Source organism: Mixophyes fleayi, chromosome 4, assembly GCF_038048845.1.
Source record: "Mixophyes fleayi isolate aMixFle1 chromosome 4, aMixFle1.hap1, whole genome shotgun sequence".
NCBI classification, from domain to species: domain Eukaryota; kingdom Metazoa; phylum Chordata; class Amphibia; order Anura; family Limnodynastidae; genus Mixophyes; species Mixophyes fleayi.
In genome coordinates this window covers 330,194,443-330,221,022 of record NC_134405.1, presented here as the reverse complement: position 1 = coordinate 330,221,022, position 26,580 = coordinate 330,194,443, and the positions used below count along the sequence as shown (strand labels likewise).

General features: G+C 44.3%; 1 long non-coding RNA gene across 1 annotated transcript; it reads right to left on the bottom strand.

Moving 5' to 3' along the window:
- Window positions 1-106: 106 nt before the first annotated feature.
- On the bottom strand, window positions 107-12,413 carry LOC142153097 (uncharacterized). Its single transcript, XR_012691446.1, has 3 exons — window positions 12,303-12,413; window positions 2,318-2,393; window positions 107-281 (listed from the first exon to the last, which is right to left on the bottom strand). It is a non-coding gene; the product is annotated as an uncharacterized LOC142153097 (long non-coding RNA).
- Window positions 12,414-26,580: the final 14,167 nt, after the last annotated feature.

Below are 26,580 nucleotides of genomic sequence, written 5' to 3'. Positions count from 1 at the left end.
TGAATGGAAGCCACTTGTTTGAAAGCAGACATGTCACTTGTTTAATTGTGGTTCATTAGCTTTATGAATGTATTATTACTAGACTGATTTACCTTCTCTCCTCTTTCCAATTGTTATGATAACTCTCCATGCCGCTCAGAACAGATCCAAATGGACAGACAAAGGTAAACTCTTGGTCAAAGTCATTGACGTAGCTTGTCCAGTAACAAGACGCTGGTTTGGTAAAGGTGTTTTGGCAGCGGAAGTCCCAGACACGATCCTCACGTTTATTGTCGTGGATGCTGGAAAAAGTTAAAGAATTAGATCAATAAATTTTTTGGTATATCCCTTTTGCATTGTCTATACACTTATACATAATTTAAATGGCTGTTACAGGTCTATCACAGAATGCTGACAGGTGTGAAGACCCGGGGTATTCATCATCATCATCCTCATCATCATCACCATTTATTTATATAGCACCACTAATTCCGCAGCGCTGTACAGAGAACTCACATCAGTCCCTGCCCCATTGGGGCTTAAAGTCTAAATTTCCTAACACACTCACACACAGACTATGGTCAACTTGTTAGCAGCCAATTAACGTACCAATATGTTTTTGGAGTGTGGGAGGAAACCGGAGCACCCGGAGGAAACCCACGCAAACACGGGGAGAACATACAAACTCCTCACAGATAAGGCCATGGTCGGGAATTGAACTCATGAACCCCAGTGCTGTAAGGCAGAAGTGCTAACCACTTAGTCACCATGCTGCCCCATTAGAGCCTAAACTCACAAGAGGTACCCTGGGACTTTTGGGTCAGGTCATACAGACTGAAGACAGGAAAAGATACAGCAATATTTTTATTAGAGAGTTGTCCAATACAAGTTCTCTAAATGAGCAAAAGGATAAAACATAAAAATATAAGCAGGTCCCAATAAACACCAATTTACTGCTAGACTTCCCAGAACTCTCCCACACTGTCTGTGATTAATGCCCAACCGACCATGGGAGTCTTATGAAGCTATCGTTCAGCAGAGCCAGCAATCATGATACTACTAGGTGTAATTCTTAGCGCACTGACAACGGCCGAGACTCTAACATCAGTGACTTTGAGAAGCAAAATAACACACCCAGAAACCTCTCCTGGGACCTTTATAATGGGATCCCTCCCTTCAGGGTTATTCTCAGGTCCTTGGAAATAAAGGTATCCCCTGATTGGTAGAGTACAATGTGGGGCTGTACAAGAGTGTAGTCATGTCTCAGGACCAAATTACATACTTGCCTATTTTTGAAGGCAGCTGTCCAGGAGGGAGTCCCAGCCCTACCATCTTCAACAACGGCGACAGCTGGATCCGGGATTTTTGCCTGTTCTCTCTGGAGTCCGGGAGAACTCCCAAAAATTTGGGAGTCTCCCGGACATTCCAGGAGAGTAGGCAACTATGCCAAATGAGTTCCCCCCTGCTGTTTTAATGCCACAATGTCTGACTCAGTCCTAGGGGAGAACAATAGGATCTTGCTGTCATTAATCCATTGGCGAAGGTGGGTGATAGTCAGTCACTCCCTGTCTTAACCCCTTCTAGTCATTTGTGATGTCAGAGGGTCTCCAGCTGCTCCCAGCTTCCTGTCCTCACAGAAGTGACTGGCCCGGAATAAAACATCACACCTGGCCCTGTTTAAGAACAACAGCTGACCGCTATCCTTTTCTCTGATTGACTGCTGAGAAATAACGAGCCTGGTCAGGTCCTTTCCATCACAATAGGTAAGAACCAAATTTGTATAATATTTCTTTACAGCCAGTAGGTGGCGGTGTTTCCACAGCTGTAAGTAGACAGAACTCACCATCAGCCAAATGCTCTCTATAGATAGCGATAGGACATCTGAGGGCTAAAATAAGGTTCTATGTTGCAAACAGACACAAGACAATAACTATAATCAGGATGTGAGGACGCAGTATGTACATAAGATGTAGATAGTTGTATTTGAATCTGCAGAGTGAGAGAATGACGAGGTATGAATTCCATATGTTGCAGTAAGAGGAAAAATGTATATTAACCTCATAAAACAGTGAGCAGGAAATGGTTATGTCAAAATACCAACCTCAAGACTGGATAATAAGGAAATGTCATGTAATGTAGACCTTGGGCATACTCACAGTGGAGGCAGCCAAATTGCAGGCTTAACCAATTACTTTGTTTCATACCTTAGTGATATCACTAGTTCTTAGTGCAGTGATTGGCTGCATTCTGACAGATCTTGGTTCACCCCATAGAATGGCTGCCTCCATTGGCTGTAGATGAGGATACAGTTTGATATCTGGAATATATTATTTATTACCTAATAATTAAGTTAATGCTCTGGTGATTTTGGCACGTGTAGTTGAGAGGTTTATCAAAATCATTGATCCATGTTCCTAAGAAAAGAAAATATAAATATATATTATTAATATGATGTGACACACAAAACACTCAAGCCTCCATGATTTGATGATTAGGGGGTGCTACAGAGATCTGGAGGATAGTAGTGGAAGTCGTACTGTAATATAGATTCTTTTTTTTTTTTTTTTTTATAATTTTTATTTTTGAATGGTCAAGTAACAAACAGAACCGACATGCACTGTCAGTAAGAAAAAAACAAGCAATAGAAGCACATCACAGGTAACAAAGTATAAAATCAGTTTAAAGATATAAATAATCAGTGCAACAAAATGCGTGTATGGCAGTTGACCAAGGATTTTTAAGGAAATAAGGGAGGGGGCGAAATGCCTCAACAGAGAGTGGCATGACGCAGGAGGAAATAAGGAGGGAGACTAGTACAGTAGAGAACAGGAATGGAAAGAGAGAAGAAAAGAGAAAGAGATGGGTTTACGGGAGGAGGACGGACATGTGTAAATGTAGAGTCAAGTGAAAGGGGGATAAATCTGAAAAAATGAGAGCCATGGGCTCCATACCTTAGTGAACGATCTTGATGTCCTATTGATGATGCTGGCCATATATTCCAGGCGGTGAACCTGCCAGACTCTATTAATAACGGCTTGAAGCGAAGGTGGAGTTTGCTGCCTCCAGTCTGCTGCTATTTGGCAGGTAGCTGCCGATAAGATATGCCTAGCTAACTTATTCTCATGCCGAGTTGCCGCTGGCGCTCCCAGGGGCAAGAGGAAAAATTTAGGCTCAAATGGAATCGTTACCTGAATAATCGATTGGATCAGGTGTTTGATCTCGGCCCAGAAGTTTGAGAGTTTGGGATAAGTCCACCATATATGGATAAAGTTACCCTCATGGGAGCACCCACGCCAACAGCGATCAGAAGAGTCTGGGAGGAATTTATGTATCCGGGAGGGAACGTAGTACCAGCGGTACAATACCTTATAGGCATTCTCTTTTATTTTAACGCAGATTGAGCTGGAGGCAGCATTCTCATATATCTCCGACCATTCCTCGCTCAAAAGAACTTCACCCAGGTCACATTCCCAGGCCAGTTCATGCGAGACTCTAGTATTTGAGGAAGGTGGGGCGAGTTCATAATATAATGTTGAAATAAGGCCTTTCGTGAAGGACTGACGGAGACAGAGACGTTCAAATGGGGTAAGGGGGCGGGAGGAGAGGCGAGATTTGACAGTGTGGTGAAAGTGGCGGAGCTGAAGGAATTGGTAAAATAATTTAGTGGGAATATTTATTTGCGATTGGATGTCAGAAAACGAGGGGAACACAGCTGTAGAGGTGAGATCGTTTAAGAAACGGACCCCTTGTGAGGTCCACGAGGAGAATGCTTTAGGGGTAAGGCCTGGAGCGAAGTCTGAGGAGTTAAACAAAGGAATTAGGGGAGAAGGATGGGGCCAAATTTCTGAGAGCATGAGACCCAGACCGCCAGGGAATGTGTAATGACCGGATAAAGTGAGACACGTTTTGGTCGACGAGCTCGTGGAAGCCATAGGAGAGTAGACTTTCAGCCTAAATCTCGACCCAGACCCTGGAGGGAGTCAAGCTACACCACAGAACGCATTGAGCAAGCTGAGCGGAGAGATAATAGCATCGAAAATCAGGGATTCCCAGTCCCCCTCCCCGCGGGGCTCTCTGTAGAAGCTTGAAACGGACTCGGGGGCGCTTACCCGCCCAAAGGAATTTAGATACATGGAAATGGAGAAATTTAAAAACGTAGGGGGGGACTCGGATGGGGAGGGTTTGAAAAAGGTAGAGGAGTCTAGGGAGTATGTTCATCTTGACCGCATTAATACGACCTATCCAGGAGATGTATAGTTGCGACCATGAAACAAGGTCTAGCTTAACTTGAGCAAGAGTGTGGGGGAAGTTGGCCTGAAAAAGCTGATGAGGTTGTTTAGTTAGATATACCCCAAGGTACTTGAGTTTTTGAGGGCAGCAGTTGAACAGGAAGGAGCTTTCTAAAGACACCTTGTCAGCTGAGGAGACATAAAAGTCTAAGACTTCTGTCTTGTCCGCGTTAACTTTATATCCTGAGAAGTGGCCGTAAAGCAGAGGAAATTGGATTAGCAATTGTTAACAGGACGACATCCGCGTATAATGCTATTTTATGGGAAGAACTACCCACCGGGATGCCTAGAATTTGCTGGTTAGCCCGGATTCTAGCTGCTAGAGGTTCTATGATAAGGGCAAAAATGAGCGGAGAAAGGGGACAGCCCTGCCGTGTGCCATTGGAAATAGTGAAGGGGACCGAGGATAGACCATTTGCAGAGACTGTGGCCGACGGAGAACGGTACAAGGCTGAGATGGCCGTCATAAATTTGCCAGAGAAACCCATCGCTCCTAGTACCCCAACCATAAACGACCAGGAGATGCGGTCGAACGCCTTCTCAGCATCTAATGACATAAGGAGGGAGGGGAGCTTACCCCTGTGAATTGTGTGTATCAGGTCAATTGTTCTCCTAGTATTGTCCGGGGCTTGACGTCCCGGGATAAATCCCACCTGGTCGGGGTGGATGAGGGAAGGGAGGAGGGGATTCAATCTAGAGGCCAGAATTTTTGCGTAAATTTTAAGGTCCACATTAAGGAGGGAAATTGGTCTATAGCTAGAGCAGAGAGTTGGGTCCTTCCCAGGCTTTGGAATGACAATAATATTAGCTCTGGTTGTGGCTGCATCAAACGTGGCACCATCCAGGATCTCGTTAAAAAAAGATGTCAGATGGGGGCCTAGTACTGCAGCAAAATTTTTATAGTATTGCGGGGTTAAACCATCAGGGCCTGGAGCTGAAGAGGGTTTCAGGGATTTAATAGCGGCCAAAACCTCGGTCAGGGTGATATCTTCATTCAAGGATTCTATGTGAGGTGGAGTGAGCTTAGGGAGGGGGGTGGCGGCTAGGTATTCGTCCAGAGACGGCACCGTATGAGCTCCTAGAAGGGTGGGTGGGGGGGCTAAGTTATAGAGGGAGAAATAAAAATCTTGAAACGTCTGGACTATCTCCTTAGGGTCATATGTAGTTCTGCTCTTTTGTGGGTCGTAAATTTTATCAATGTGGCCAAGAGCCATCTTCTTACGAAGCTTTCTGGCTAACACAGAATCTGCTTTATCAGATTTGTCATAGTACCGTTGCTGTAGTTTCTGCATAGTAATAGCAGCCCTACGGGAGAGAAGAGTGTTAAGTTGGCCTTTCAGTGAAGTAATCTGAGTGAGTAGAGCAGGGTCATGAAGAGACTGATGTTGGGGAAGAAGAGAGGCTAACCTGCGCTCCAAGCAAGCTATCTCTTCTGCAGCCTTTTTCCTAGAAGCCGCAGACAGGCTAATCAAATGGCCCCGTATAGTGGCTTTGTGTGCTTCCCAAATAATGCCTGGGGGGACATCTATAGCAGAGTTATCTTGGAAGTAGTTGGCTATTGAGTTATTGAGGTCTAAAAGGGTCGTCTGATTGAGCAGGAGAGAGTCATCTAGCCGCCATTTTCCCTGGGGTGAAGATGTTTTGAGGAGGTCTAGAGTAATGAACGCCCCCGAGTGGTCAGTCCATGAGAGTGGGGTGATTCCCGCCTGAGTCACATTGGGAGTAAGTGCATGGGATATATGTATCATGTCTATGCGGGAGTACAATTGGTGGGGGGCAGAGTAGTGGGTGTAATCCCTGGCGTCTGAGTTACAGAGTCGCCAGGAGTCATACATGCGGTGATGAGAGAGCAGTGTGGCTAGTGAAGTAGATTCTGCTGAAGTGGGAGAGCCCCGCCGGGAGGAAGAGGGGGAAGACCTGTCCAGGACAGGATCAAGAGTCACATTAAAATCACCACCTACGATCACGTGGCCCCGCGCCAGCCGCTCAATGCATTTAAAGAGTTTGGAAAAAAAAGGCTTTTGTTTCTGGTTAGGGGCATAGACCGAGACCAGGGTAACAGGAATAGATCGGAGAGTACCACCCACTAGAACAAAACGACCCTCCGGGTCTGCGTAAGTGTTGGAGTGCAGGAAGGGAATCTTACTGTGGATCAAAATAGCCACTCCCCGCTTCTTGCAGTCCGCCGAGGCAAAGAAAGTCTGGGAAAACTGCTTACCCTGAAGCTGAGAGTGGACTCCAGTGAAGTGTGTTCCCTGTAGAAAGACAATATCCGCTTTTTCTCTCCTACAGGCTCCCAGTAGCGTTGTACGTTTACGGGGGGTGTTGAGGCCGTTGACATTGATCGAGAGTACTTTTAAGGCCATGGCATTGCAGAAGTGATAAGTCCCGGCAGCTTGACTAATAGTGGGGAAGAATGGAATAAGTTAATAAGCCGTCCTTGAGAACAGAGAGAAGACAAAAGAAAAGGTGAAAAGGGAGAATCGAGAAAAGAGAGAGGAGAGAGAAGAGGAGAGAGGAGCCCAATTGGGCATAAACCCTGTATGAAAGGAACCCAGGAGGGGTTCAAAAACATAGTGAGGTAAATTTACAAATAACAGTAGACAATATCAAAGGGTGCGTGGGGGGTGGTCCTGTGTGTAATGTGAGATGAGGCCAGGACCGTAGACCGATGAGAAAATCTTAATAAAAGGTAAGCAAACGGAAGAGAAAAGGAAAAGAGGGAAGAAAGAGGTCCTCCCTCCCTCACTCCTCCCCTCCCGCAGCATTATCAACTAACCAAACAGAAAGAGAAGAAAACAAAAACAAAGAAGGTGTGCATTAACAATCATATTAGAACTTTAAGATTCTACAACTTTAGGGGAGGAGGGAAGGGAGGAAAACAAAAGGGAGGGATGGGGAGAGAAGGGGAGAGGGATCACCCTACCAAGAGAAAAACACAAGATATAAGTATAGTAGCGTCAAAATACTTCAAATGTAACATCATGTCAGGTTCGTGCCACTATAGGTTCAATAACAGACGGGTGACGTGGAAGAGCTAACATATCTAAAGATAAAGACAAGGAGCTCTGAGCTCCAACCCAAGTAGGAAGTCCACCTGTGGAGGCAAAATGTTAACAGAAATCAACAATAGTAGACATGTCATGGCGGTGCGGCATCTCGGACTTTGCGACGGGAGGAGCGGGACCAATCTGGTTGTGGAGGGGCTGAGCGCTGGGCCTTCGGAGAGCCGGTCTGCAAGGCAGTAGCTTCGGGGAGAATGTCCAGTTTCGCCAGGAGATCCTGACCCTGCTCAATCGTTTTGATGTAGTAAGAAGAGTTGGCCGCAAACACCTGAAGTTGAAACGGGAAGCACCAGCGATACCGTAGATTGTGTTGACGCAGGATCCTAGTAACAGGCTGCAAGTTTCTCCGTTTCTGAATTGTGGAAGGAGCAAGATCCTGAAACAGCTGGATGTCCATGTTCCGAAAAGAGAGAGCAGATTAATCTCTAGTCGCAAAGAGGATTCGGTCCCTTGTGTGGAAATAGTGCAGACGCACGATGATGTTTGGAGGGGGCAGGCCATTGGCCGGACGGGCCCGAAGAGCTCTGTGGGCACGGTCCATCATACAGTCAGAGTCAGAGAGCTCCGGAAGGATATGTTGGAAAAGGTCTTTAAGAAAAGCCTGAAGATCCGCCGGAGAAATTTCTTCAGCAACATTTCGAATACGAATGTTGTTACGACGAGATCGGTTCTCAGAGTCCTCCTGTTGTTCCTTGAGAGTCTCCACTTCGTCATGGAGACGGGCAAGTTCGTTATCCGTCGTAGATTGTGAACGGCAGAGGTCGTCTGTTTTTGACTCAAGCGCGTCAGATCTGTTGCCCAGTGAGGTTAGTTCCGATTTAAAGTCATTAACAACTTTGGAGAGTTCTTGGTGGAAAGTTTGCTTGACTCCTTCTAGTAAGCTGGTCATTATAGTTAGGATCTGTGGGTCCAGCCCCGTATCAGGGAGCGGTTGGGAGCCCGGCGCTTCTGTAGGCGTCAGAGACGGGGAAGACAGTTTGTTCTTTGAGCCAAAAAAGGGAGCAGAGGACCCGGAAGTCACTTTCTTTGGTTTGTTGGACATGACGAAGAGGCTGGGAGCCGTTGGCCAATTGAGCGGGATGAAGGAGGCAGAGGAGGGTTGGTATGAGGGAAGAAGACGTAGGAGGGAAACACCTTTAGATTGGTTAGTATTATAGGGGTCAAACCTGGTCCAGCCTGAATGGAGGAGGTCACATGTTCAGTGGCTGGAGGGAGGCCAGTAGATGGGTATCAATATAAAGAAATCCCGTCAGCCTAGGAGGCTGAGAAGCGACAAGGCTTGATGATTCAATTTCTTGCCTCGCTGAACCTTCAAATAGGCAATAGTTGAGTGAAAATAAGTGCAGCAGCAATAAACAGTGGGTGTAATGTTTTTAAGCCACCACTAGAGGGCAATATTGCTCCACAAATAAATGAAGCATAGGCGAACAGAGAGTGGGAGATTTATGGCAGAGGAGCTGGGACTGTGCCAGTGTAGGTAGGGACAGGTCACCTTTTGTCAGTGTTGCCGCAGAGGAAAGTGGTGACTTATGTGGACACAGCTGGGCTTGGTGGGGGAGAGGTAAACACTCATGCACTGCAGGCTGGCTTTGTGCGGGGACGCGCCGGGGACCGGAAGTGCAGCTGATCGGTCACCGCTGGAAATGGAGACCGTGGATGAGGCGGTGGATGGAGGCCGCAGGGGGCACTGACCTCAGAGCAGGTAAGGGTCTCCCTCTTCGTGTGCCAGAGCCGCCGATGGGGACCGGCACAGCGGGTAATGCGACGGCTAGGCGGGGACCAGCACTGAAGGGGGCGGTAATGCAGGGCCTCCAGGCGCGTCCGATGGAGCCACTGGAGCCCTCAATAAAGGCAGGCCCAGTCGCAGTCCGGTCCAGAGAGGCACTAAAATACACTCCAGCAGGTCAGAGGGGCAGAAAGGGTTTTTACAAGTCCAGATTGAGCCAGAGTTGTCGGAGCTCACCCGAAATGCTGCCTCACACGATGGCTGCCAAGCCACGCCTCCCTGTAATATAGATTCTTAAGGAGAATGTTAGTGAACAGAGCTCAGGATGAGAATTTGTGTAGTAGAACAATGGAAATCTGGGACGTGTAAAGATGCAACACAGAAGTGTAGAGATGTGCCCCGCTGTGCCCGTCAAGAAGATGGCGAAGAAGGACCTGACTGCTGTGCTCATGAAGAGGGCAAAGAAAGAAGAGAATAGTTACTTACCATCCCTGCGTTCTAGCGCCGGTAAGTATATTTCTTTTTCCGCAGGTTTCAGCCGCAGAGGGAAGATGAGCCAATCAGGGCTCACCTTCCCCTGCTGGCCAATCGGAGGCCAGATGAGTGAGCCAATCCTGGCTCACCTCCGGCCTTTCAAATTATTGGCGCCGCGGCGAGCCAATGAGCGCTCGAGGCAGTGTCCAGTGATGACGTTGCGCCGGCGGTTATTTAAGCCACCGGGCAGCGCCATCTTGCCAGAAGTCCGGCGGAGCAGAGAAGAGAGGACGTCGTGGGACATCCAGAGAGAACTTTCGAGAAAACACAGGCGGAGGTGGCAGAGTGCCCTTGTCAGGGCAAGGAGCTACCCTGCCACACGAAGAGACCACCAGAGACGTTGGCGGGGAGCCCTTGCAAGGGCTAAGAGCACCCCCGCCCAGAGAGCTGCCGAAAACGCCGTGCCAAAGAGGACAGGAGACGCCACCGGCTGGAGCGTCTGGAAGACCCGGAAAAGAAGACGTCGGGAGCAAGTTGAGTATTCTGCGCAGAGCAGGTAAGTATACCCTGTGTTAGGTTGGGCACAAGGCCCGTGGGCACGGTCGGGCACAAGGTCCGTGGCCACAGTTAGGGGCATAAGGCCCAGGATAAATTGGGCACAATGCCCTTATAGGTATGTCAGGGGGCTTTAAGCCCATTATAGCAAAAGGACACAAGGCCCTAGTTATTGGGCTAGCGCCCACAGTTAGGTAAGGCCACAAGGCCTGATCAGGGGTCATAAAGCCCATAGTGTGCCCATAGTCAGGGCACAAGACCCTGTAGTTAGCTGGGCAGAGAGCCCATGGTGTAGGGCATAAGGCCCATGGTAAAAAGGGCACCAGGCCCTATAGGAGCCGGTGTGAGAGGTGAATAAGCTAGGTGATAGTCCTGGGTAACAGTAGAGCAGAAGGCTCCTGTTAGTGCTATACTAGACCGTCTGGTTAGATAGCAGGTGTATGTATTGCGTGGTCAGCCTGCCAGATACCGTAGCAGAGTCTTATTCTGCCTATGCGGCGAATACTGTATTGTGCATTGTATTTTGGTTGTGCTGTGTGTGTTTCTTTACAGATGCAAGACGTCAGGCCCCCATTAAATGTAGGCTCTTGTTTCCTTACTGCTTTCCTGGTATAATCTGGGTCTGTGGGGACAAGGTGTAGTTAAGAGCATACACATACTTAGGGAAGAGCACACAGTAGTCTTCCCCTCCCTGGGGCAGAGCCGTAACGACGGCGGTGCGGGCGGTGCGACCGCCCCGGGCGCAAGCCCAAGGAGGCGCAGCCGCCCGATACGTGCCTTCATGCCCAGAGGACTCGCCGCTCTAATTCAGCTCTCCTACAAGCAACAATCCATTCGTGTCAATGCAGTGGAACGCATGTGAAAGCAGGAAGTTCGGCATTTGGAACGCATTTGCGTTAATTAAATTAATTAATTAAAATATGGTGGGCGTATTTAGCCCCATATAAACCCTTCAGTTATTTCTGTATTATTCAGTCAGTAATACACAGCCTTTAATATCAGTAGATGTGAAATGCTAGTTTTATTTCCCCTATACAGATTGTGGATACATAAAGCAAAATCAATATTTTGGCAAGAGAAGAATTTCAATAGCATGTGCTACAAGATTTAATAAGTATTATAAAAGTAGGTAAGGTCCACAAGATTTCTTTTCTTTCCCTCGGGATCATTGCAGCTTGTAGGAGAAAGTGATAGTTAGGAGCAAAGAAAAACAAAGTTCTCTACAGTCACCAACATGAGAAGCCTCAGAACCATTAAATGTTTTAAAAGACTGGTTTGTAATGGAATAAAAAGTTAAAACTATGAAAGAGTATCATGGTATTTACTATGAAAAGTGACACGACTGCCATGGTAAATGCCCTCAATAATATGAAATCTTGTATCACTTATTCCCCTTATGACAAAAGATGAATAATTGCCGCGTTAAAAATCCAAAATGACATGAAACTACATGGTAATCTGGTTGTTTATCATGTTACTTTTTTGTGTTTGCAAAAAAGTGCAAATAAACATGTACCATGGGCAGCACGGTGGCTAAGTGGTTAGCACTTCTGCCTCATAGCACTGGGGTCATGAGATCAATTCCTGACCATGGCCTTATCTGTGAGGAGTTTGTATGTTCTCCCCGTGTTTGCGTGGGTTTCCTCCGGGTGCTCCGGTTTCCTCCCACTCTCCAAAAACATACTAGTAGGTTAATTGGCTGCTAATAAATTGACCCTAATCTGTGTGTCTGTCTGTCTGTGTATGTTAGGGACTTTAGACTGTAAGCCCCAATGGGGCAGGGACTGATGTGAGTGAGTTCTCTGTACAGCGCTGTGGAATTAGTGGCGCTATATAAATAAATGGTAATAATAATAATACCATAGGGAGGAGCTTCAACAATTCACAAAGCACCTGTCAAAAGGACACCTGCAGTTTGCTTATATAGGACTTTTATTTCTACTGGCCACCTATCTCAGCCTGTGCATAGAAAATACAACTAATGCACAGTAATCTGTCTGCACCAGCGTTGTACCAGGAGGAAACATAAGACCATGAACAGCAGTTTAAAGCTCTTTTTTTCAGACCTGAAACCCCTTATGAAAATACAAAACACAACACAAACAAAACAATGGAAAATCAAATTGACAATCATTATGTCGATAATTCCCAATCGGTTCACAAAGAAAGTAGAGTGAAAGGACACTTTTCATTTAAGCGATCATGTTTACATACCAGACAAAGGATCAATAACGGACAGTACAAGAACCAGCGTTGTTATCAATCTGTTGGCTCTTCAATGTGACAAAATTGTATCTTATACTGGGTACAATAGAGAAACACTGACTACATTTTCCTCGTTTTGCTCTATGCAATAGTCACACGTTTATCTGTGTGTAGTGTACGGCACCTACCGATTGTCACTGTCTTCCTATGGTCCCAGTGATGAATAGCTGCTTGGATTGCCACACTGAAGCCTTACACCAATCTGAGTACTGCACATGCACCAACTAAGGGTATTTATCAGGTTGTGGTTAGATGCACTGACAGTACCATCATACATCATTACACGTGTCACTTTATAAATTGTCATCATTCAAGTTTAGCAGCTTAGGGCATAGTGACCTTTTCAGGAAGTAGTGGAAAACAATAGATAAAGAAGAAAACCAAAGGTCAATAAATGCAAATAGAGAACATTACTATTAGAGATGCTCACTGACCCCCGTGTTTTGGTTTTGGTTTTGCCAAACCGCGCTTGTGTGTTTTGGTTTTGTTTTGTTTTGGCAATTTTGTTTAAAAATCAATGTTTTTGGGCACAAAATAACCAAATTTAGTGCTCCACCTGTTTCTTGGATAAGTAATGTAATTGTAAAGCTAATAAATTATCCAAAAAACAGTTTAATTCCTGGTAGGTAGGCCTTCATTAATTCTACACACAAACCAGATTGTCTTCCTCTCCATCTATGCATATTGGCAATGCAGCCATCGTCTTTGGGTGTATATTACACCCTACACTTATAGTTAAATATCTAAAGAAATGGACAAAGGCAGTTTGGTTTCTGTCTCTCTAGGCCCCCCTCCACTTGTAGAAAATACTAGGAAATTCAGCTGTTATAGACTGTACAATATAAATTGAAATGGACAAAGGCAGTTTGGTTTCTGTCTCTATAGGCCCCCCTCCACTTGTAGAAAATACTAAAAAATTCAGCCGTTATAGACTGTACAATATAAATTGAAATGTACAAAGGCAGTTTGGTATCTGTCTGCATCAGACCCCCTCTCCACTAGGAGTAAAATAGAAAACTATTCAGCCGTTATAGACTCTAGAATATAAATAGAAATTGAGAAAGGCAATTTGGTATCTGTCTGCATCATCCTCATCAACATCATCATTAGCGCCCTCGTCGCCTACACAAATCTCTCCCTCATCCTCTTCTGATTCCAAAGTGGCATCCTCAATTTGTGTATCACTGGCTACACTCGGGCTGTTCAGGCACACATCAGCAGAACTGCTGAAAGGGTCCTTCTTTATGGGTACACTGTCACTAACAGAATGCTCACGATTACACATACCACTGGTGGATGGACTTTCCACAGGGATTGGTGTCATTTCTGGTTCAGAGCATACATTATCCTCTAATGCCTTACTGTTTTCTTGCAGCTCGGCATTCCCGCGTAACAGTAGTTGTGCACCACTTTTAGACTCCAAATTACTTGGTCTTGCTTGGTCACGAGTGACCGTACAAGAAGAAGGCTCAGTAACATTTTTAAATCTGCCACTTATAGAGAAAGGCGAAGGCCTCATTCTTTTTTTGCCACTGCGTGTGTAGAATGGCATGTTGGCAATTTTTTTTTTTATCGGCAGTTAACTTTTCCTCAGTTACACTTCTTTTTCGCTTCAACACAGTAAAAAATGTTTGGGTGTGTGTTTTTTTCCCCCTGATTTAAAAAGACTATGTACTTTTCTATAGGCTTTACCAGATGACGTACTGGGAACACTACCATCAGGACTGGTGCCAGCAGCTGCTTGCTGATTCTGCTCATATGTGGACTGCTTTGAATCAATTTTAATGAGCCCAAACCACTTGTAGTGCAAAATATTCAATTGATATTGCTGCTAAATATGACTTTTGACAGCCAGAAAAATTAGTGTTTCACACGGTGGAATTTGGGACACCCCAAAGCACTTGTAGTGCAAAATATTGTTTAAATACTGCTGCTAAATATGACTTTTGACAGCCAGAAAAATTAGTGTTTCACACTGGGGAATATGGGACACCCCAAGGCACTTGTAGTGCAAAATATTGTATAGATACCGCTGATAAATATCACTTTTGACAGCCAGAAAAATTAGTGTTTCACACTGGGGAATATGGGACACCCCAAAGCACTTGTAGTGGAAAATATTGTATAAATACTGCTGCTAAATATGACTTTTGACAGCCAGAAAAATTAGTGTTTCACACTGGGGAATATCGGACACCCCAAAGCACTTGTAGTGCAAAATATTGTATAGATAGTGCTGATAAATATGACTTTTGACAGCCAGAAAAAATATTGTTTCACACTGGGGAATATGGGACACCCCAAAGCACTTGTAGTGCAAAAAATTTAAATAAAAGCCTCCTCTATCCTCCTCTCTTCCTGCTCTAACAATTGCTAATAGAATTGGTAATAATAATAGAATTGAATAGAGTAGAATTGAAATAATAATAGAAAGAATAAGGTGTACAATTATTGCTCTGTCACTGCTCTAATACAGCCTGTGACCTAACCCTGCTCTCTCCCTCTGTCAAATGGCGATGGATTACTGTGTAGGAGGTTATTTATGCTTTTCAAATCTCGCGAGAACCGAGCTCTGAAATATGAATACGTCACGATGACGTTTTGCCTCGATTTCGATTCCGAATGGGCGGGAGAGTACCGAGCCTGCTCGGCTCGGTAATTGGATTGGCGAAGTTCGGGTGGGTTCGGTTCTCGGGGAACCGAGCCCGCCCATCTCTAATTACTATACACACAGACTACTAAAAGAAAACAAATTGGTGCAGGTATCCTTTGACCAAAGAGCCAAGACGCTTGGTTATTTCTCACATTTGGGTTTAGAATCATCCCACTTCAGTAATGTGTTAGAAGGAAAACAAAACGTTTGGTGCATCCTTAAAAAAAATTCAAGACGACACAGGAAGCCACACGGCACTTCACATGCAATGAGAAACGATGGACAATGGAAATGGAGTACATGGATGTTTAATTATTCACAGTTTTTGAAAGTTATTGCACTTGCTGTAGTAACATTCTAAACTATAACAGCTTCACCATATAAACAATGATAAATATATACACATTTTACAATGACATTTTTCCAAAAACAAAAGACAAAAATACATGATAACATGGTTACTTTCCACGTATGTTTATATCTTATCTCTTCAATGATGGGCAGCATGGACCCGTTAAGTGACGCAAGTACTTGCAGACATAATAGGGCCAGTACATTAAAAATAAATACATTTTATGTTAAGAGGAACAGTATGAGCAAAGTTTGATGGTTTAACACAGACCTTAATCATTGTGAAGTGCATTTATTTTAGAGATGCTCAGGCTCGGTTTCTCTGAAACACACCTGAGTTGGCTCGGTATTTTCACACTTTTTCAGATTCCAAAATGAGGCAAAACGTCATTGTGACGTCGTCGGATCTCGGATCTTGTGAGTTTTGGGATCTATAAAGACCGCCCTCCACGGCGATCTGCCGCCATTTAAGAGAGGGATACAGAAGGGGCAGGATAGAGTGTAGAGCAGTTGGGCAGGCAAACTTACAGAAGTGAAAGAGGTTGGTGGTAGCAGTGTTCAACAAAGCTCCATTGCTAATTGTCGTTGCTGAAATACAAATATACAAGTACTTGCAGGCTTTTTTTTCTGAATTTGCACCAAAAAGTGTAGGGTGTTATATAAACCCAATGAGAAGAGCTCCATTGCTGAATTTGTCATTGACATCAGGGCTGTAAGGCAGAAGTGCAACTGATGCAAACCACCATGGTACTCGACTGTGGTCAGCGTTCTGTTTGGGTAAAGCTGAGTACATCACATAACCTGTAAGCCGTAGATTTCCAGGTTTCCTGGCAATGTTGCATTTAACTTCAAGGAGCCTGTCCCCTCCAAATCCACTCTCCCTCCCCCCCTCTTAGGCCATTCCTAGTAATAAATGGCAGCATGCACGTAATAATGTGCATATGAACTGTGGGCCATGACGCTTTTGGAAAGTTCAAACATTAACATTCTCAGCCATGAAAAAAGGAACTTGCCATAATAAAGTTGAAGTAGAGTGGTAGATACATGTTAAATATTTGACATTGTGGTTGAGCGTGTAGGACAAAGTTAAGACAAAAAAGAATAGTTTGGGGCAAGTTCCTGAGGTATTTCTTAGATTAATGTCCATAATCTGCACACAGATGTTATGGGTATTTGAACTCATGACGGCAGTTTTGTGAGTCCAAAGTGCTAATCACTGAGCTACCTGTGAGATTCCTATTTTATATCTATTTTGTATGTATTTTGTATTAATGAATGAATACTATTAACTAGCACTTTCCTCTGTAGCACGCATGCTGTATTGTTGCTCTTCTCCCAGTTTTTTCAAATTGCAGTTTGTGATAGTAGTTAGCTACTCCGCCTTCCAAAAAGGCAGTCATGCGTTCAAATCCAGACTCACACCCTTTATCAGTGTGGAGATTGTATGCACTCTACTATGTGTGTGTATCGCTTATGGAAGAGTACGCTATGGCTTTTAATAACGATCCAGATGGAATTATAAAACTACATACATTTTTAGCGAATCTTTAGGCATTTGTTTATAATCGAGCGATGTACATACATTTTCCATACTTTACGGCAGGCGTGGGCTGACGGACGTCAGCCCGGGGGGCACACGCCGCCTGCGCGGCCGCATCACATTTATATTACTTCCGGGGGGGGGCGGCCGGCCCTAACAGCCGTGATTGTGAGCGGACCGGGGGGCCGATGCCCCCCTGCCCCCTGGCCCAGCCCGCCCCTGCTATACGGCCACTTTAACTCCAAATCACACAAAGCCCTTATGCAATCTGTCTTTTAGGGAAAGTGTTGATTAAGCTAATTAAAAGCAATCCAAAATCATTGTTCAAAGTGTACCAAGTATGTTAAGCTTGATACGGAATAATTAGGTTACAGCTGTATTGCAAAAATACTCACAGGATTGTGTTTTGATATATGTAAACAAACTGGTCGGACCTGCCACATTGGCCGTGACGTATACATTGCTTAGCTTAACGTAGCTGAAGTGAACGTAGAGGAGCCAGTGAACTGAGTAAATTGCTTGGGATCCGTTGCTTATTGTTCTACGCTGCCTAAAGGACCGCAGGTGCGTGTGTCTTTCGACTTTAAGCTGCTTATTTGTATAGCGTATCTGTCTGCTTCACTATGCAACTTACAATGCGGAAAGATAAGGATCCGTAGCTAGATGAATCAGGCCCCTGGTCTTTTTCTGTTCTGAATCTGGATAAGGAGGAATTAACCTATTGTGTATGTAGTCATGGAGGAGGAAAAGGAGACTCCAATTATCCTGCATGAGGAATCAGGTTGGCAAAAACAACGTAAAATATAAATGTATTTATTTATTTATTTTTTTACAGTCATGCAGTCAATGGAGCTTTTGAAAAATTATTTCTACAGTAAAAAACAAACAAAAACCACAGTAGAAGAGACCAGTGAATGATAACTCTACAAATGTTTTGTCAGAATAGATCTTAATCCAGATTTCCTTATAAATGTAAAGTTGCTTTACTCAGAGTGCCTTTAACCAGTGAAGCCCCCTTGTGTTGTGTCCACACCATTGTCAGTAAGTAGCTGTCCCTTTGCTGAAAGAGCAGCGGGGAACAAACAAGTTGAAGATAGAGGAACAAATTTGACTGGAACAAAATTAGTAAGCAAAGTAAAAAATAAGGTTAAAGGACCTTAACCTTCAAATTTCCATTTGCAGATGAGCCCAAAGAAAAAGGGACAATACATTATTTGGCGTTAAATGGACTCTGCAGCTGCTAAGTACATTACTACAAATGAAGCCCCTCACACATCATGAGGGGGTGTCCCAATGAGACTTCCACAATACCATCTACAATGATGTCACCCTGCTCCCTCCATGTGTATTGTTACAGAGCAGGTCACTGCCTGTTCAGTTGACAGAGCATGGTGGGCGTATTTAGCCCCATACAAACCCTTCAGTTATTCCTGTATTACTCAGTCAGTAATACACAGCCTTTAATATCAGTAGATGTGAAATGCTAGTTTTATTTCCCCTATACAGATTGTGGATACATAAAACAAAATCAATATTTTGAGAAAACAAGAGAAGAATTTCAAAAGCATGTGCTACAAGGTTTAATAAGTATTATAAAAGTAGGCAAGGTCCACAAGAAGATTTATTTTCTTTCCCTCAGGATCATTGGAGCTTGTAGGAGAAAGTGATAGTTAGGACATACTTGACAACTCTCCCGGAATGTCCCGGGGAGAGCTGGCAATTCTCCCGCACAAGCCCACTTCAATAAAATTAGAGCCGGAATGTACGGGTGGAGGGGGCGGGGCTTCACGATTCACGTCATTTTGGTCACGCCCCAGTGATGTAATGCTTGTTTGGGGTCTTTTACACTGTAAAAAGACCCAAAACAGGCATTAAATGGATTGGTGACCACAGCGAGGAGATCGTCCACAAAAGTGCTAATTTATAATCCACCTTTCCTACTCGCACTCCTGAAATATAAGGGTTGGCTCTAATGGACCTGGCCAGGGCTTCCATACAGAGCACAAAAATAAGCTGGGAGAGTGGACATTCCTGTCTGTGCCATTACCAATCAAAACTGCCTCCGAGAGTGTCGCATTAATTTTTATACGAGCTATAGGGTGCGGTAGAGAGCCAAATTGTGATGGAGACCCAACGGACCTAGGACTATATGGGATAGCATACAACGCAGAAATGACCAGTCAATACGGTCAAAGGCTTTTTCGGTATCGGTGGATAACAGCAAGGATGGGGTATTAGAACACAGCGTTTGGTATTAGAACACAGTGTTGAGTGGACCAGATCGATAACCCTAGTTGTATTATCCCTTGCCTCACGGCCTGAGATAAATCCCACTTGGTTGGATTGTATTACTCCCGGAAGCATGAATTTCAGTCAATTGGCAATGAGTTTTGCAGACAAATGTAATGTCCGCATTAAGCAAGAATATCGGCCGGTAAATCGGCACTGAGATAGGTCCTTGCTTTCTTTAGGTGTCACTGTGGTATGCTCTTCTATGGATTGCTTGGAGAAGGGGGTGTCCTCTGAAACAACATTGAAGGCTGGCACCAGCAGGGGTATGAGCTTATGTTTAAATGCTTTATAATAAGAAATTGAAACACTGTCAATGCCAGGGCTTTTACCAGAAGGGGTAGATTTGATCGCATCCGCTAATTCACCATGGGTGAAGGGTTGTTTCAACAGGGTTATGTCTACATCTGAGACAGTGGAAAATCCGAACTCCTGCAAGTAGGTGAATATCAGGGGGCTCCTATCAGTTAAGTCTGCCCAGGGGGCCTTACCCGAGATATTGTAGAGTTGGGAATAATAGGAGTGGAATGCTGCCGCTATGTCAGAGGTGAGCTGGCATTCTTTGCCTTTGTCATTTGGTAACAATAGCTGTGAATGTTTTGGCTCATTGCGACCTTAAGGCCTTCGCGAACATGGAACCGGGTTTGTTACCCCACTGAAAGTACCGGTTGCAACATTTTCGAAAATCCAATTTTATTCTGTTGTATAGAAGTTTATTCAAAGCCATCTTAGATTCAGTCAACTCCACAAGTGCCTCGGGGGACAGAGAGGCTTTGTGTTTGGATTCTAGGTTAATTATTTTTTGGATAAGCTGATTTTTAAGGGCTTCCCTTTGTTTTTTCATGCAAGAGCCCAGTTGGATTAGTTTGCCACGGAGGACACAATTATGGGCCTCCCAATCTTGCAAAATAGTCCTGCCACTCCGTGAGCTGGACATTTTGAATGGCCCTCTAGGTTCACGGAATCACACATGTAAGGAGGCAAGAAAGAGATAATGATCCTTTCATTCACACAAGTGTTCACACAGAGTAAATGCAAAAACAGTGCTCCACAAAGGAGAAATACTCCTCCCACCAAATATACAAGAATGTTAGCTAATAACCAGTGGCAATAAATTACACAAACAGCACATAGGAGAGCAAGTCAGGCCATAAATGAGTCCCAAAGTTATTCCACAGGATGGCCAGTGGGCCGGTCTCAAGTAGTTGTCCTCCAATCTTGCTGATCTCGGCCACTCGGGCAACTCTCCACTAGCTTAATGGGACCCAGAGTACCAGTCTCCCTACACCAAGTAGGCTGACCAGTTTCCTCTGAATCACAAGTAACTCCCGATGGAGTATGGGTCCAACAAACTTTCTCACTGGGATAGAAATGTCCAACCAGTATTTGTCCCCTGGTAGAGGTCGATAACCTTCTCCCTGTCAGAGTTCCTTCATCTTGAAAAATCCTGGCTCACATACACCTCCCTTCTCCCGGGTCCCGTGTTTTTACTCCTCTGTCCCTTTGGCCCACCCCCCTCTTCAACAGTCCACAGTCATTGGTAATAACAGCATTGGGGTGGTGAGCGGGGTGTGGTATGGAGTGTGTTTTTAACAAAGGCCCCCCTGTGGTTTCCCTGACAGCAAGTCTGAGGGGTTAGGTGCCTCATGTCACATCCACAAACATCTTAAAATCCGCCCCTTGTATTTAGATGAGGGTCAGATCTTCCCTGTTTAACCTCCTGCACTACTTTGTGATGTCACAGTGGCTTTAGCTGATCCAAGCTTCCTGTGACAACCTCCTCCTCCTCCCTCCTGGGACACATGTACTACCAGATCTGTCCACTTGGTGAAATTTAATAACAGTACCACTGAACCGATATCCTCGGTCGGGCTCACTCATGACAGACCGGGTTGATCCGATTTTACCCCAATGGGACTCGGCCTCTTCCTACCTCCTTTTGCGTGTAATAATGGAGGCGACAGATAATGTCTCTCGGGCGATCGGACTGAGCTCCCAGTGGTTTTATGAACTTTGTCAAAGTGGATTAACTCAGATGGGCCATGGGCCAAAATTTCATTAAAGAGTTTGGAAAAAATGGGACCAGTTCATGGAGCGAGATGTCTTTGGGACTGCCGCAACCTCTATTACCTATGTCATCTACCCTGGTGTGGAACATTTGGAATTCCTGCGCCTGTCACTCCAGTTCTTCCTGGCAGTCCTCCGATTCCTCCCTGTGGGCTTCTAGTATGGACAATCTGGAGGCCAGATGAGTCTGATGGAGTCTAGTCTCCAGTACTTGAAAGTAATTTTTTGTTGGGAGCTCCTCCTTTGTTTGAGTTCATAAGCTGCAGAATAGCACCAAGGTTCTGGCCATTTTGAGATCAAAAGTCGCCATGTCGGCAGAGGAGGATATATCAGATGCTGGGGGGATAATATTCACATTGTATTTTTTAATTGCTGTTATCTTGATGTTATTACACTATATTACTTATTTTATGTTTATATGATCTGTTTTGGATGTTCACTATCAACATAGAAACTTAGAAGTATACATTAAATTTAAGTATAAAGTTTATTCAATTTATGTGTGTCAATCACATTCTTATGTGGGGAATATTTGGAGCGCGTGAATCACCTCATTATTTGTTTTTCATAGTCACAAAGGTAGTTAAGGGTTTTTATTTTTATAGAAGCTGCTGATTATTAAGCAGAGGATTTTTGTGTTGTGGAAATATGATTCATGTTTTATAGATTGCATGTGGTATCTGCCTTCATGTCTTTTGTGCAAAGTGTGCCTCGAGATGCACAAAGGGTGGAAGGAGACAGGAGACTCGCTGAAGGTAAATTAGGTCGACATACAGATATGCATCTCTCTGTAGAACATTGGAGTAAAATTTTTTGCCACAAGACTCGACACAAGTGAAACCCTTTAGAAAATGTAACATTTTCATGTTTTATTTTTTTATATAGTCAGAAAAACATGTACTGGATATTGTTATAATTGGCAAAGTGTTATAGAAGTGTTATAGAATATGACCCCTTTGCCCTCCTCACTTAGTCAAGTAGCTGAACTTGTGGGATTGAAAATGGCATGTGAATTGGGTAAATCGATTGATATACAATGGTTTTCAGTATTTTCCCAGGATAGGGGGCGACGTTGAGGTGACTGATGAACTTTTATGACAATGGCAATACATAAGTAGAACACTCACATTACATGAAGGACTTGTGACAGTGACACAGTTACCAACTGAAGTAGCTGTTATTTAAGTTAACACTTACACACATGACTGTACATGACTTTAACAAAAGGGCGGACATAGCTGTCAAATGGGCAGCAGGGTTTTACATGACAACCGACAAATCAATGTTTTGTTTTGTTTTTCTTTGTATTGTATTAAATTGTACACACTCATAAATGAGTTAATATATGAGATTTGTGTTACCTGAAGAAAAAGCAGTCTGGAAGTGAAGGGATGGGGTCAGGAGTCTTCTGGATTCTGGAGAGCTGTACAAGGTAGGCCTGTGGCGCCCAGAGTGCATCTTCCAGGCCTAGCTGAAGCAGCACCTGGTCAGACTCAGCTGGGAAAAGAAGGTATGTGCAAGCTGGTACGAGCATACTGGTGTGCACTGTAAAAATTATGTAGCAATGTAAGTAACGAATATGGAGTACTTGCCTTACTCTAGATTAGCGCTGGCCAGCCGGTGGTGCGGAGTCTAACGAACCCCCTGGTGTTCACCAAGAACCGCCGCAAGGCGGGAAGGGCTTTGCTGCGGAGGATCGCAGGTCGCGGTCCACTGGTCTGCCTCTAGAGGTAAGGATGTAGGAGGTAGCCCACGATAACACTGGAACTGGAAGGTAGTATCAGGATAGCCGACGTCTGGTACACTTGGATTGGAGAGGAATACGTAGTCAGCAAGCCGGGGTCTGGTACACTTGGAGTGGAGACAATACGTAGTCAACAAGCCGGGGTCTGGTACACTTGGAATGGAGATAATACGTAGTCAGCAAGCCTGGGTCTGGTACACTTGGAATGGAGATAATACGTAGTCAGCAAGCCTGGGTCTGGTACACGAGGAGTGGAGATAATACGTAGTCAGCAAGCCTGGGTCTGGTAAATGAGGAGTTAATGTTGAAAAGCCTGTAAGGAGCTAGTACACGGGAGACACACGAGAAGCACCTAGTCAGGGTACATAGGAAGTTGCTCTGACGCTGTCCAGGCGTCAGAGCAGGACTTTAGTAGTTTGCAGATTTGAATTCCCCGCCCCGACTGTCATGTGACAGCGCCACCCCGACCCGGAAGGAAGAGAGGATCGCGGCGCTGGAGCGAGGACAGGTGAGTTGTAACATGCACCAGACTGTTCTTCTCAAGCTGGTAGGAAGGCAATGTCCTGTCTTACTTGATTGAGAGAAAATGTCAGGAAGTCAATACCAATAGAACCATCCCATACCCATCCTACAGATGGACTTTCTCCAGGTAAAACAAATCCACTTCATCCAAGTGCAACCTTGCAGGATTCTCAAGTATGTACTGGTGTACCGATGAAATATATCTGGGTAAAGGTTTATTGAAATGTTTCTAAAATATTGCTGTGTCATACTCAGGGTTGTTGTTAGTAGATGTGGTATCCCTAGAGTTATAGAAAGTGATATGGGGTATTCTTTTTATTGGTAATAACTTTATAATGTATGAACAGTGATAGTAAGTTACATACTTTTGATCGTCCACAAACCAGTGGGAATATAGAGTAAAACGGTACTAGTTAGAACAAATTGAATAGAATGATGGTTGAAACTAGATTGGAGTGGCTGAGAGCTTTGACCACTAGTCCTCCCCACTATCAAAATCACTCCTAAACTCCCTCTTAACCTGTCATCTTTTGAAATACTTTTGACTTTTCTTGTGATGAGTTTGTAATGGAGACTGTTCTAGACCTTGAGAGGAAACGCAAATAGTGAGACAGCAACAAAGAACGTTCGAAACATTGTCTCCTAAGGTGTTACACTAACTGTTTTGATGTTGAACTGGGAGAGTATGTTGTGGAACTGTAATTTCCTACGCTCAGGTTGTTTGACAGATAGGTACCAAGTGTTGACGACCAGCATCATGTCCTTAGGGGTAGCAGAGAGACACTGGTACCCATTCCATCCACTGCAGAGGAGGCAACCCCATGGAGACGGTTCCAATTACACTCGTGAATCTGTTCTGGGAGACCCCGATTGCAGTTAACAGCACCTGGGCCAAGGACTTGGCAAAGACTGTTGACCAGCATGAAGTAGCAGTTTTTCCTGTTTATCCCTGTCCAGTGTTTCTCTCATCTCATTCTCTTTTCAGGACATGCAATTCTTTAAATTGGGAACAGGTGACAGAGGCTGGTTCAGGTAGTGATATTGAGGAGTTGGGAATGAAAGAGAAGTTGTTAGCACAATCGGTCCAGCCAATTACTCTATTCAATTCAAGGGTAAAGGAAAATTTGCTAACCTTGGAGCTTGAAGACAGTTTTATTGTCTGAGGTATAAACTGCAGATTGAAGAGTCCTAACCTCTGTTACCATGCTCCTATGACCCGTTTAACCAATCAACATACCTTATTAAATAAAGACACAGACAACTGTTAAATTTATTTTTCCAGCCGGGTAAGAAGAACTGAACCTGCTTGTGCCCGGCGTATACCTCTCCAGGGAGTCAACACCCACTCCCCTCCCATTGGCTGGATACTGGAGAGGAGTTAACCTTTAGGTTGCAGGTACCATTTGTTGTCCCTATCACCTGAGTTTAGGGACGTTTCGCTTAGGGCTGCACTTGTCATTGTGTCTGTAATTACGTTGACCCCATAGTTGAAGAGAGGTACATCCAGTGATGCCAGTCCAGTAATATTCGGACTTGAGCAGGCATCCTTGAGAATGATTATCTTTCTTGGGTGGGTAAGAGTTTAAACCAAACTAAGTGCTAGGTGTGCTCTCACGTACCTTCGAGATTATATCAAGTAGCACTAGTTCTCTTTCCACTAAATATTTCTGAGGTTCCCGAATTATGGGGTGGGAGGTCCCTAGGGGAAAGGTAATACAGCTAGGTCCCTTAGTTTGGAGTCTCCCAATATTCGGCAGGCCGATCACTGTTTCACGTACAAAGAAACTTGAGTATTGGGAGACTGGGAAGAACAAACAGACAATAGCCTGCCCCACAACTGTTGAAGAAAAGAACTGTTGATATTATTAGAGTGTATATGCTAACTCAGGTTGAAGGAGATTGTAAATTACATTGTTGATAGACATAGGATGATATTTGTCAACATGCATTATTTAAATTTTGTCTCAGCTAAAAGACATGCTTTGGACAGATGAACATGTTAGACATGAAGGACTGTAGTAGAATCTATAATATAAAAGCCTAGTGGCGTGTGGTAGTCTGTGTGTAAAAAAAAAAAAAAAACCAAGCTGCAGCGCCACCTGCTGGGCGGAGTTATACACTGACCTACTAAATTCTTAGGTAATTTTACCTCATGAACACACATGTGTAGCGGCGTGTGTTAGTGTGTGTGTGTGTGTGTGTGTAAAAAACTATTTTCTCAGAAAGGGCTCATCCAATTGACCTGAAATTTGGTATACTGACATTATTTGACAAAAAAATTAGAATAGTGAAGTCAGTTAGCTTCCATCATCCCCCCTTCCACCCGTGGGAGGGGTAGTAAAGGCTAAATTTACGAATTGAGGGGTCAAACTCATTTTCGTGAGGTAATTTTACCTCATGAACACACATTAAAAAGGGCGCTTGCATCGGGAAGTAACAATCTTCCCCTGAGGAGGCCTGGGCTAGGCCCAAATGCATGACAAGTACCTTTTTAAGACCTTAAGTAGCTTGATTTGACTAGAATGTATGAGTATCATGCACGGGTTAACTTGTGTTCTATATTGTTGATACATGTTCTATCGCACCCTGCACCCTTCCAGATAATGTGTTACATGTGTGGGTGAAGGGCATACAAAAGGTTATCTCCGAGCTCCAGAGGTATATGTTCCATAGTAAAAGAAAATTGTTTCTAGGATTGTGACTCTCTTTTCCGGTAACCTGACTGATATCTACAGACAGTGTGGTCATATGCAAGGGGGGACATACATTACAGAACAATGAGACGTACTACTGAGATCCTGCAATAAAATCTTTAAGGTGATAGTTTTGTGCATTATCAAGGGGTGGTGCTGACAAAGTCAAATAATTGGATGAAAGAAAGCAGATTGATTAATATTGTTTTACCGTGCGATTGCATCAGTACGCCACGTGTCATAGCGCGATCGTACGATAAATAACACACGCATACACTTACACATTCACATGTACATAGTTAATTTTATAATAGTTCCAACCCACAGGTTTTTATGAACAGATGTTATTGAGTTTATAGTTAAATAGT